We start from the raw sequence: 10,933 nt of genomic DNA on the forward strand, positions 1-10,933 counted from the left end.
CAGCCCTGTGCAGCTTCACCTAAATGTCAAACCACTGGAAACAGTGGTGCCTCAGTAATCAGATTACCTCTAAGTAGAACAGACAACTGTTTTTCTCTGATGTCCTCCAGTTTAGATCCACTCTTTTCTTTAAAAAAACCCAATCCTTTATTATTTGATGATGGACTCAGTCCTCCTCAGCTTGATGGAAACCACAGTCCACACATGTTCTCACATTCTACACTATTCTTTCCACTTGGAGATTAGTAATTATTAATTAGAATTATTCTCTTTTAAATACCCCAAAGTTGTTCTGTTGCATTTAAGTCGGGACTCATACTGTCCAGGTTTGTAGCTTCACTTTGTTCCTGTGTAGAAACTTTGATGTGTTTTTGTTCTTTGGACGGTTCAAGCTTCATTTGGTCAGCCAGTATTTTGGCTGACAAGGTCGTTCATCTATAAATGTCATTTCCTGGTCACCTTTTACACTCGTGCAGCCCCATATCATCCTATTCCCACCCCTGTGTCAGGATTATGCATTCAGTGTGGTACTCATGGCCATAAGACATGGAAAGTGACCACAAAGATGCACAAACAACAACCACAAAAAGACAAAAAATGTCAAAACAATGCAACCATAAAAGCACACAAAATGACACCAAAGTATGACAAATCAACTGCAACAACACTCAAAATGCCTCTTTGCTTCACTGTCAGGATTATGCATTAACTGTGGTAGTGATGGCCATGAGCGATGCAAAATGACTACAAAGATGCAGAAAATGACTACAAAGAGACATAAGAATAACCACAAAAAGACAAAAAAAAAAATGGTCGCCAGACACTAAACAACCATAAAGACACACAAAACGACCACAAAGAGTAAAAAATCGACAATCAAAACACGTCCATGCTTCACTGTCAGGACGATGCATTCACTGTGGTAGTCCTGGTCAGGTTCAAACCAAACATGCTGGACTCCATCTTAGCCCAAATAATCTATCATCATCTGACCAAAGAATGTTCTCCAACATCCATCTGGCTTCTTTTCATGTTCTGTAGCAAACTTTCATTAGCTCTGACCATTCTTGTCCTCCGTCCATAGAGGTCAAAAGGAGAACTGATTGATTTTTCAGGAAACGTTTCATGGTCTGTAATTATCAGCTCATGGCTAAACTAAGAAAAACATTAGAAAACTTCAATTTTTCTGCCAATTAGTAACAAACTGTTTTAGGAGCCTCAGTGTGTTGAAAATATTCCTGCAGTTTGTCACCAAATACCAAAAGAAGCCTCTGCAGGAGTGTTTCCATGTGATCCATTTCCCAGGCATGGCTGACGCTGAGGTGCAGATTGGACAGGATGCAGAAGTGACAGATTGTGGAGCTTCTGTCTGAAGAGCAGCTGCAGATTCGTTGGTTTGAGCAGCTGTAAACTGTGAGCAGATTCAGCGTTTGGGTGTGGAGTCGGGCTGCTCTCCTCCTCCTCTGGCAGCAGATTAACAGTCCCGAGGTGCAGCCTTTAATTCGATAATGAATATTTACAGGCGGTAGATGTAGGTCAGAATACCCAGCAGCTCTGCAGGTGATTACATCCACTTCATCAGATCACTTTAGATAATTAGCAGAGCACCGCTCGCTGCAGGAGGATAATTAGAGCGACCTGCTGCACGCTCACATCAAACATCCAGGGGAGGAGGAGAGCTTTTATTTCTAACTAACAGTCTGTAGGAGGTTAATGGGCCTCTAATAAAACCTCCAGGACAACTTCAGCTGCGGGACTTTCAGCGCTAAACAGTTCTCTGGTCAGAGGTGGAGTTTCTCTGGCTCTGTTCCCCCACAGTTTCCTCACAAACTCAAACTGCTTTTAGATGTTTTCAAGCTTCAGGAGATAAAAGCTGCAGGTGAAGTCTGCTGCAAAATGAAAGTGTTTTTAACAGGAGTACAGGTGGCTGCAGGTCCGAACCACTTCTGATACTCAGATCAGATCTAAGGAGCTTCAGCTGACCGTTATTTTCCTGATTACTCTGTTCACTGGTTGGTGTCTAAACTCTCAGAAAATGTAGATCACAGTTTCCTCAAATCTCTTGTTTTATCCACAGCCCAAAGATTTCAGTTTATTGACACAGAGGAGGAAAGAAAGCAGAAAATATTCAAAAAAGAAACTGAAATCAGCCGGACTACACTCTTGGATGGTTGAAGGGTTTGGATGCTGGATTGACAGATGGACGCTGAAAGGTTGTTGGGTAGTTGTTGAATGGTTGTTAGATGGTTTTAGGGACAGTTATTGGACGGTTGCTTGATGTTTGTTGAGTGGTTGCTGAATGGTTGTTGGATGGTTGCTGAATAGTTGTTGAATGGTTGTTGGATGATTGCTGGAGGGTTGCTGAATGGTTGCTGGATGGTTGTTAGATGATTGCTGGATGGTTGTCGAATGGTTTCTGAAGGGTTGTTGGATGATTGCTGGATGGTTGTTGAATGGTTGTTGGATGGTTTTTGGATTTTTGCTGGATGGTTGTTGGATGGTTGCTGAATGGTTGTTGGATGTTGTTGGATGGTTGCTGAATGGTTGCTGGATGGTTGTTGAATGGTTGTTGGATGGTTTTTGGATTTTTGCTGGATGGTTGCTGGATGGTTGCTGAATGGTTGTTGGATGTTGTTGGATGGTTGCTGAATGGTTGCTGGATGGTTGCTGAATGGTTGCTGGATGGTTGTTGAATGGTTGTTGGATGGTTTTTGGATTTTTGCTGGATGGTTGCTGAATGGTTGTTGGATGTTGTTGGATGGTTGCTGGATGGTTGCTGAATGGTTGTTGAATGGTTGTTGGATGGTTTTTGGATTTTTGCTGGATGGTTGCTGAATGGTTGTTGGATGTTGTTGGATGGTTGCTGAATGGTTGCTGGATGGTTGCTGGATGGTTGCTGGATGGTTGCTGGATGGTTGTTGGATGGTTGCTGAATGGTTGCTGAATGGTTGCTGAATGGTTGCTGGATGGTTGTTGGATGGTTATTGAATGGTTGTTGGATGTTGTTGGATGGTTGCTGAATGGTTGCTGGATGGTTGCTGAATGGTTGCTGGATGGTTGTTGAATGGTTGCTGGATGGTTGTTGGATGGTTGCTGAATGGTTGTTGGATGGTTGCTGAATGGTTGCTGGATGGTTGCTGAATGGTTGCTGGATGGTTGTTGAATGGTTGTTGGATGGTTTTTGGATTTTTGTTGGATGGTTGCTGGATGGTTGCTGAATGGTTGTTGGATGTTGTTGGATGGTTGCTGAATGATTGCTGGATGGTTGCTGAATGGTTGCTGGATGGTTGTTGAATGGTTGTTGGATGGTTTTTGGATTTTTGCTGGATGGTTGTTGGATGGTTGCTGAATGGTTGTTGGATGTTGTTGGATGGTTGCTGGATGGTTGCTGAATGGTTGCTGGATGGTTGTTGAATGGTTGTTGGATGTTGTTGGATGGTTGCTGAATGGTTGCTGGATGGTTGCTGGATGGTTGCTGGATGGTTGCTGAATGGTTGCTGAATGGTTGCTGGATGGTTGCTGGATGGTTGTTGGATGGTTATTGAATGGTTGTTGGATGGTTATTGAATGGTTGCTGAATGGTTGCTGGATGGTTGTTGAATGGTTGTTGGATGGTTTTTGGATTTTTGCTGGATGGTTGCTGAATGGTTGTTGGATGTTGTTGGATGGTTGCTGAATGGTTGCTGGATGGTTGCTGAATGGTTGCTGAATGGTTGCTGGATGGTTGCTGAATGGTTGCTGGATGGTTGCTGAATGGTTGCTGGATGGTTGTTGGATGGTTATTGAATGGTTGTTGGATGGTTGCTGGATGGTTGCTGAATGGTTGCTGGATGGTTGCTGAATGGTTGCTGGATGGTTGCTGGATGGTTGCTGGATGGTTGTTGGATGGTTGCTGGATGGTTGTTGGATGGTTATTGAATGGTTGTTGGATGGTTATTGAATGGTTGCTGGATGGTTATTGAAGGTTGCTGAATGGTTGTTGGACGATGGTGAGCAGCAGCTGTGTTTGCAGGCCCTGGTCCTGATATTGGCCCCGAACACACTCACATCTATTATTCATGTGTCCTCAGTTTCAGATGAGGATCTGCAGCAACCTGCTTCTTTCTGCGTTTCTGTGGTCGACATGAATCCTGAGAGATCAGAAATGTTTGACTTCATGTTGTTTCTGTCAGAGGGAGACATGAGTCCTCCTGTTGGTTATTGTTACCGTCACTCTGACACAAATAGAGACTCTTCACTGGTTTACATTGCAGCTCCTTGTCAGCTTTTTCACACATATTTAGAAAACTGTTCACTGAACCTAAAAGCAAACAGATTCCTAGGCAGCTTCTGAAGCGTCTTTTTTGGACAAATCAAGGTTTATTCTTGTCGTTAGTTTGTCCTGCTGAATGTTCCCATCTGTTCACTGTCATACAAACTCTAAAATCCTCTCTGTAGCAATGGCTTCAATTTGAATTTGTAAGTACTGCTTCATCCTGATTTCTTTGGTAAGTTAAACAACTGAAATCTGATCAAACCTTCCTGATTCTTCTTCTTCTGTTCAGATGCAGTTCAGGTCTTATCTTCGTCTCTGTTGGGATTTAGACTCGATAAGACGATCGCCGCCAACGTCCTCCAGTTTCTTTCCCACTGACTGAATACTGTGACTCTGTTCATTGAAAAATGCTAATGATGTGTATTTTCCCTGGTTGTTTGGTGTCCTCGGTAACCATGGAGACGCAGTCATGTGAGTCTGTAAGTGGGCCACGAGGCGAGAGGAGGGAGCGATGCTTTTCATGTGATGCCTCTGTTTCTTTAGTGTAATTTACTTAAAATCACTGATGTTTGTAATGCAGCTCTGTTTACCTGCAGAGGATTTACTCACTCACCTGTCATGGGATTCACTCTTTTCTCCAGGAATGAACGAGTGTCTTATCTAAATAAAAGTCGCCTGTTCAACAATAAACTCACCACAAAGCTAATCTATTCATTTACACAGTTAACATTAATGGTATTTAAATTCTGCTTCAAAATTAAGTGGTTGTTAGCTTCTTTAGCAGTAGATGCTTTGGGATTAGCTTCCTTAGAGTTAGCCTCTTTGTTTTGTTGGAGCCAACTTCTTTCAAGTTAGCTTCTATGTCCAGTTCGCTCAGAGTTAGTTTCTTTACAGTTGGCTTCTCTGTTCTGTTATCTCAGAATTAGCTTTGTTTGAGTTAGCTTCTATGTACAGTTAGCTCACAGTTCATTTCTGTAGATTTAGCTTCTGGAAAGTTAGCTTCCCTACTCAGTTAACGTCTTTTGAGTTGGCATCTGTGTAGGGTTAGTTTAGATTTAGCTTCTTTATAGTCAGCTTCTCTGTGCAGTTAGCTCACTGTTAGCTTCTTTCAGATTAGCTTCTCTATACAGGCAACTTCTTTGTCCAGTTTGCTACAGATTTTGTTATACTTCCAGATGTCCTATAAACTCAAGGCCTCTGTGATATAGTACATAGTCTTTACAAGTGCATGTAAACTTTTGGTCACCTCTTTCTATTCTCAGTGGCATTAGTGTTAGCATGTAGCTGCAGTTAGCACATATTGTCCACATTTCCTCAGTCTGATGCTGTGTGTTGTTTGTGAGTTTAAAACCTTGATGTTTGTCACCTCCTGCTGAGTCTAGGTTCTGATTCTCCTCTCTGACACCTTTTTTCCGTCTAACTGGGGAATTCAGCGACTAACTCATTTCTTTTTATAACTCTTTGAAACCACAGCCTCATTAGCATGCGAGCTCGCTGGTCATGCAAATCGTTTGAAATGCAAAAACACATCCAGTTTCTATATTTCATCAAGGAGCTTTTCATGTTTAATAAATTACAGACGCCGTCCTCGAAGACTTTGTTATTCATTAACCAAAAAGCACACAATTGGGATCCATTTAAAATCTTAATCACAACCTGCAGGATTATTTGCTTTCTGCTAATATTTGCCTTGACGGTCGGGGGAGGAGGGGTTGCAGCCTGCAGAGTGTCACTGTTTGTAATGAGATTAGATGTTCAGCAGTCAGTGTGTCACTGTTTCACACCACGATTCATTAACTGAGCAGCCAGGAGGAAATCTAACCTGCAGGTTCACAGTCTGAGCTCAGCCAAAAGGATGTGGACGAATGACACTTCCTGCTGCTGTTCAGTCATGTGGTTTCTCCACTGTAAGAAAGCATGATGGTAGAATTATTCTGTATGTCAAGATTTTTTTGTTTAACTCTCCTTAAACACTGTCAAATCAACCATTCATTGTCAGTCGGCCTGTTCAAGTTCAAACCGAGCAACAGAATGTGAAAGAAAGTTGATTCACAGTTGAGACCAAAATTATTCACCCCTTTGCAAAATCAGACAAAACCCTTAATTTCTCCATGGAAATGACCATTAAATATAAGTTTGATCAGGATGTTTTATTGATGCAATAAGTTGAAAGAAGTAAAGGCAAAAATGGCACGGTCAAAATTATTAGCCCTCTGGCTATTAATAGTCAATGGTGTGCCCTTTCTGAGCCACAACAACCTCTTTCCAAGGTTGGCACGTCTCTTCTGGGGTTTTGGCCCATTCTTCCAATGCAAATTGTTCCAGCTGGTCCAAATTGCATGGTTTCTGAGTACCCCATCACAGCTTCTCAATAGGACTGAAGTCTGGGCTCTGTGCGGGCCACTCTAGGACCTTGATTCTGGTGTTCTCTATGAACTGTTGAAACAATTTTGACATATGCTGTGGGTCATCGTTTTGTTGGAAGACCCAGCAATGACCTCAGCCTAGACTAAGAGAAAGTTTTCTTCATATTATCCCTCAAAATGTCAACTTGATTATCTTTTTTTCAGGATTTCTCAGGGGTCTGCACAGAGGTGTAGTGGTTAGCACTTTCACCTTGCAGCTAGAAGATCCCTGGTTTGTGTCCCAGCCTTCCTGGGAACTTTCTGCATGGAGTTTGCATGTTCTCCCTGTGCATGCATGGGCTTTCTCTGGGTACTCCAGCTTCCTCCCACAATCCAAAAACAGCCATCCATCCATTCTCTATACACCGCTTTATCCTCAATAGGGTCGCGGGGGGTGCTGCAGCCTATCCCAGCTGACTCGGGTGAAGGCAGGGGACACCCTGGACAGGTCACCAGTCTGTCACAGGGCTACATATACAGACAAACAATCACACTCATATTCACACCTACGGACATTTTAGAGTAACCAATTAACCTCAGCATATTTTTGGACTGTGGGAGGAAGCTGGAGTACCCGGAGAAAACCCACGCATGCACAGGGAGAACATGCAAACTCCATGCAAAAAGATCCCAGGCCCACCCCAGGGTTTGAACCAGGGATCTTCTTGCTGCTAGGCAAACATGCTAACCACTACCCCACTGTGCAGCCAATCCAAAAACATGCTGAGGTTAATTGATAGCTCTGAATTGTCCATAGAAGTGAATGTGAGTGTGACTGTATATGTAGCCTTTCAATGGCCTGCCGACCTGTCCAGGGTGTCCCCTGCCTTCACCCCAAGTCTGCTGGGATAGGCTGCAGCCTCCCCACAACCATAATGAGGATTAAGCGGTGTATAGATGATGGATGGATGGATGATTTCTCATTCTAGCTCTTTGAATAAAGGGCTTCTTCTGAAGATCTCTCGCAACTCTGTTCCTTGAAACATCACCTCCAGAAGAGGCTCGGTCATCAGCAATCATCTTGGTAGATGTCTGGGGCTTCTTCCTGACATCTCTGACTATGTTCCTCTCCAGAATTCTTGAAATCTTTCAACCACACTCAGTTTTGTGTCTAGCAGAAGTTGTTTCCTTGTACTTAGCAATGATGCAACGTTCAACTGTTCTAGACTCTGTAAAGTGCTTGGAAATGGCATAATAGCCTCCATCCTTATGAGTCTCCACTATCTTCTTACTGAGCTCAATACTGATTTCCTTTGTCTTTGGCATGGTGAGTAAGAGTAGTCCCTCTCAATAATGTGATCAAATTCCCTGTTTGGTGACAAACAGGTTTCATGAACTTCTGGTCTACTGGGGTTTTTATGCACAACCATCTCTAGGGTTAACAGAATAGAGAAGATCCAGCAGAGCTCAGTGCACAGATAGAGAGAGGGGAAGTTCAGTGATTTTAAAGACATTTCATTGTTCTGTCTGCCTTGGTAGGGCAATATAATCCTAAAACAGAAACTGATTGAAACGCTAAAGCCTTACAGCTTCCTTGTTGACCTTTTAAGATTTGCGGTAAGCCTACTTACCAGTTCGAATGATGTTTTTACATTTGTTTTTTACTTGTTCCCAAAACTGTTCAACACCAGCAGCTTAGAGAATAAAAATGGCTCGCACATCGTAAGAATGAGATTTAATGTGAGATTACTGGATTCATCCTCCACAAGAATTTCATTTTTAAAACTTGATTGTGTTTTTATTAAAAAATGATATATGTAATAACAATGCTGTGCTGCATGATGACAATTGAACCAGATTTTGAATGTTGAACATACATCTGACCAGCTTATACATAAAGCTACAGTGATATTGATAAGCATATTAATTACACATATGAAGTTTTTTTCATCCAGCTTTTCTCCCTGACTTTGGCTGCAGAAGTGGTTCTACTTTGTATTTCCAAACTCCTCATATTAATTTAATATACTAGTTCTTGTGAGCAGGAAGTAGTAGATGTTTGATTATCTGGTGCCAACTCTGTAACTGTCATCTAGAGATATCCAAGTTGACCAACCCTGGTTGACTTACTGAGCTGATAACCAGCTTTGGGTAATCACTTATCCACTTATTCTTGTCTTGGTCTTGTCAGTGTTTTGACTTGGAATTGTCTCCCAGATCTTTTCTGACTCTGACTTCCCTTGGATGTGTCTCAGACTTGTCAGGAGCAACTCAATCTTTTAGGTATTCTGTCCAAGCTCTGGACTTGTGGGTGTCTTTGCTTGAAGTTGTCTCAGTCTTGTAGATGTTTTGACTTGGGACTTGTCTTGTAGGTTTATGAACTTGTCTCAGACTTGTCAGACCTGACTTCTTCTTGGTCTTGTAGGTGCTTCCACCTGGACTTGTCTCCCAGATCTCTACTGACTCAGATGTATCTCAAAGGGCCTTGAACTTGTCTTGGACTTGTAAGATCTAGTAGTTACTTGACTCCAGAAAATGGACTCATAGGTGTTTTTGCTTTAACTCATCTCAGTCTTGCAGATGTTTTGACTTGGACTTGTCTTCCAGATCTTTTCTGACATTGACTTGTCTGATAGGACCTTGAACATGTCTCAGACTTGTCAGGACTGGCGCAGTGTTTTAGGTTTTCAGTCGAGACTCTTGACTCGTAGGTGTTTTTGCTTGAACTCATCTCTGTCTTGTTGATGTTTTGACTTGGGCTTGTCTTGTAAGTTTTTGAACTTGACTCAGATTTGTCATACCCAACTTATTCTTGTCTTGGGCTTATCAGTGTGTTCACTTGGACTTGTCTTCCAGATATTTTCTGACTCCGACTTGTCCTATCGGTGCTTGGATGTGTCTTAGACTTGCCAGGACCGACTCAATCTTGTAGGTTTTCGATCCAGACTTTGGACTCGTGGATGTTTACGCTTGAACTTGTCTCAATCTTGTAGACTTGGACTTGTCTTTTAGGTGTATGAACTTGTGTCTGCCCCCATATGTACGTCATTTTGGACAAAAGTGTCTGCTAAATAAAAATGTAGAACTGCACAAGTTGTAGAATCAGTAACACTTGTCCCTTCAACTTTTCAGGCTTCTCTTGATTTTGTAGTAGGTGTCTTCACTTGGACTTGTCTTCCAGATCTCTACTGACTCAGATGTATCCGAAACGGCCTTTAACTTGTCTTAGACTTGGCAGATCTTGTACGCATTTGACTCCAGACTCTGGACTTGCAGGTGTTTTTGTTTTAACTCATGTCAATCTTTTAGGTTTTTGAACTTGTGTCAGACTCATCAGACCCAACTTATTCTTGTCTTGTCCTTAAGATCTTTTCTGACTCTGACTTGTCAATGTGTCTCAAACTTGTCAGAACCAGCTTGATCTTGTAGGTGTTTAGCTCCAGACTCTGGACTTGTGGGTGTTTCTGCTTTTACTTGTCAATCTTCTCTGTGTTTTGACCTGTCTTTTTCTAGTTTCTGTGTGAGAGGACAAACAGAGGGCTAAAGAACTTCCTGCCTGAGTAAAGACCTTTTATGCATTTTCAGGTAAATAAATATAAATAAATGGTGTAATTCATTCACAGTTTCACAAAAAACAGCAGTAAATTAGTCGTATTTCAGTAAAATGTATGTATTTATGAGAAATCTGAAGTTGTGAGTGGTTCCAGGTTGGTTTTTAGTTTTTAGCTGTGAGGTGTCGAGTGTCTCGTCCATCAGCGTCCATCGTGTTTGTTTGTGTTTGTTGTGAATTCCGCTGAGCGTTCGGGGACTTTTAATGGCCTGTTGTCCTCACAGAGCATAAATCACGGCTGTCAGTAATGCTGCAGCTCGACATGAATAATGTTCGCCGAGTCCTCTGAGGAATCGCAGTCATGTTTCCTGAAAACTGTCCCACAGCTCCGCTCTGATTGGTCACTAATGATGCTGCTTTTACAGCACTTCACATGAGGATCGGGTTTGTTTACTCACGTCCTCGTCGAACTCGTCTTTCAGCCACAGTTTCTACTTTATCCTACGATCGAAGTGTTGGTGTGTAGACAGAAGAGTCCTAAAGCTCTTATGGACTCTTGCTGGAAGTTTGGTCAGCAGCAGCAGCATCCACCAAGTTTCCTTTGTTGGAATCGAATGCTCTGAATCAAAATCTGAGAAAAGAATTGGTGGAAGAAATTACTCCCAGAAACATGCATGTAGAATGCAAATCCTTCAAACATCAAATAGATGTGACTCTGTTTTCAATTTCCTTTTCATCCATTGTTACTCTCATTACAAACTCTAGAGATGACACTTGAACTGC

The sequence above is a fragment of the Acanthochromis polyacanthus genome, chromosome 14 (genome assembly GCF_021347895.1).
Source record: "Acanthochromis polyacanthus isolate Apoly-LR-REF ecotype Palm Island chromosome 14, KAUST_Apoly_ChrSc, whole genome shotgun sequence".
Lineage (NCBI taxonomy): Eukaryota > Metazoa > Chordata > Actinopteri > Pomacentridae > Acanthochromis > Acanthochromis polyacanthus.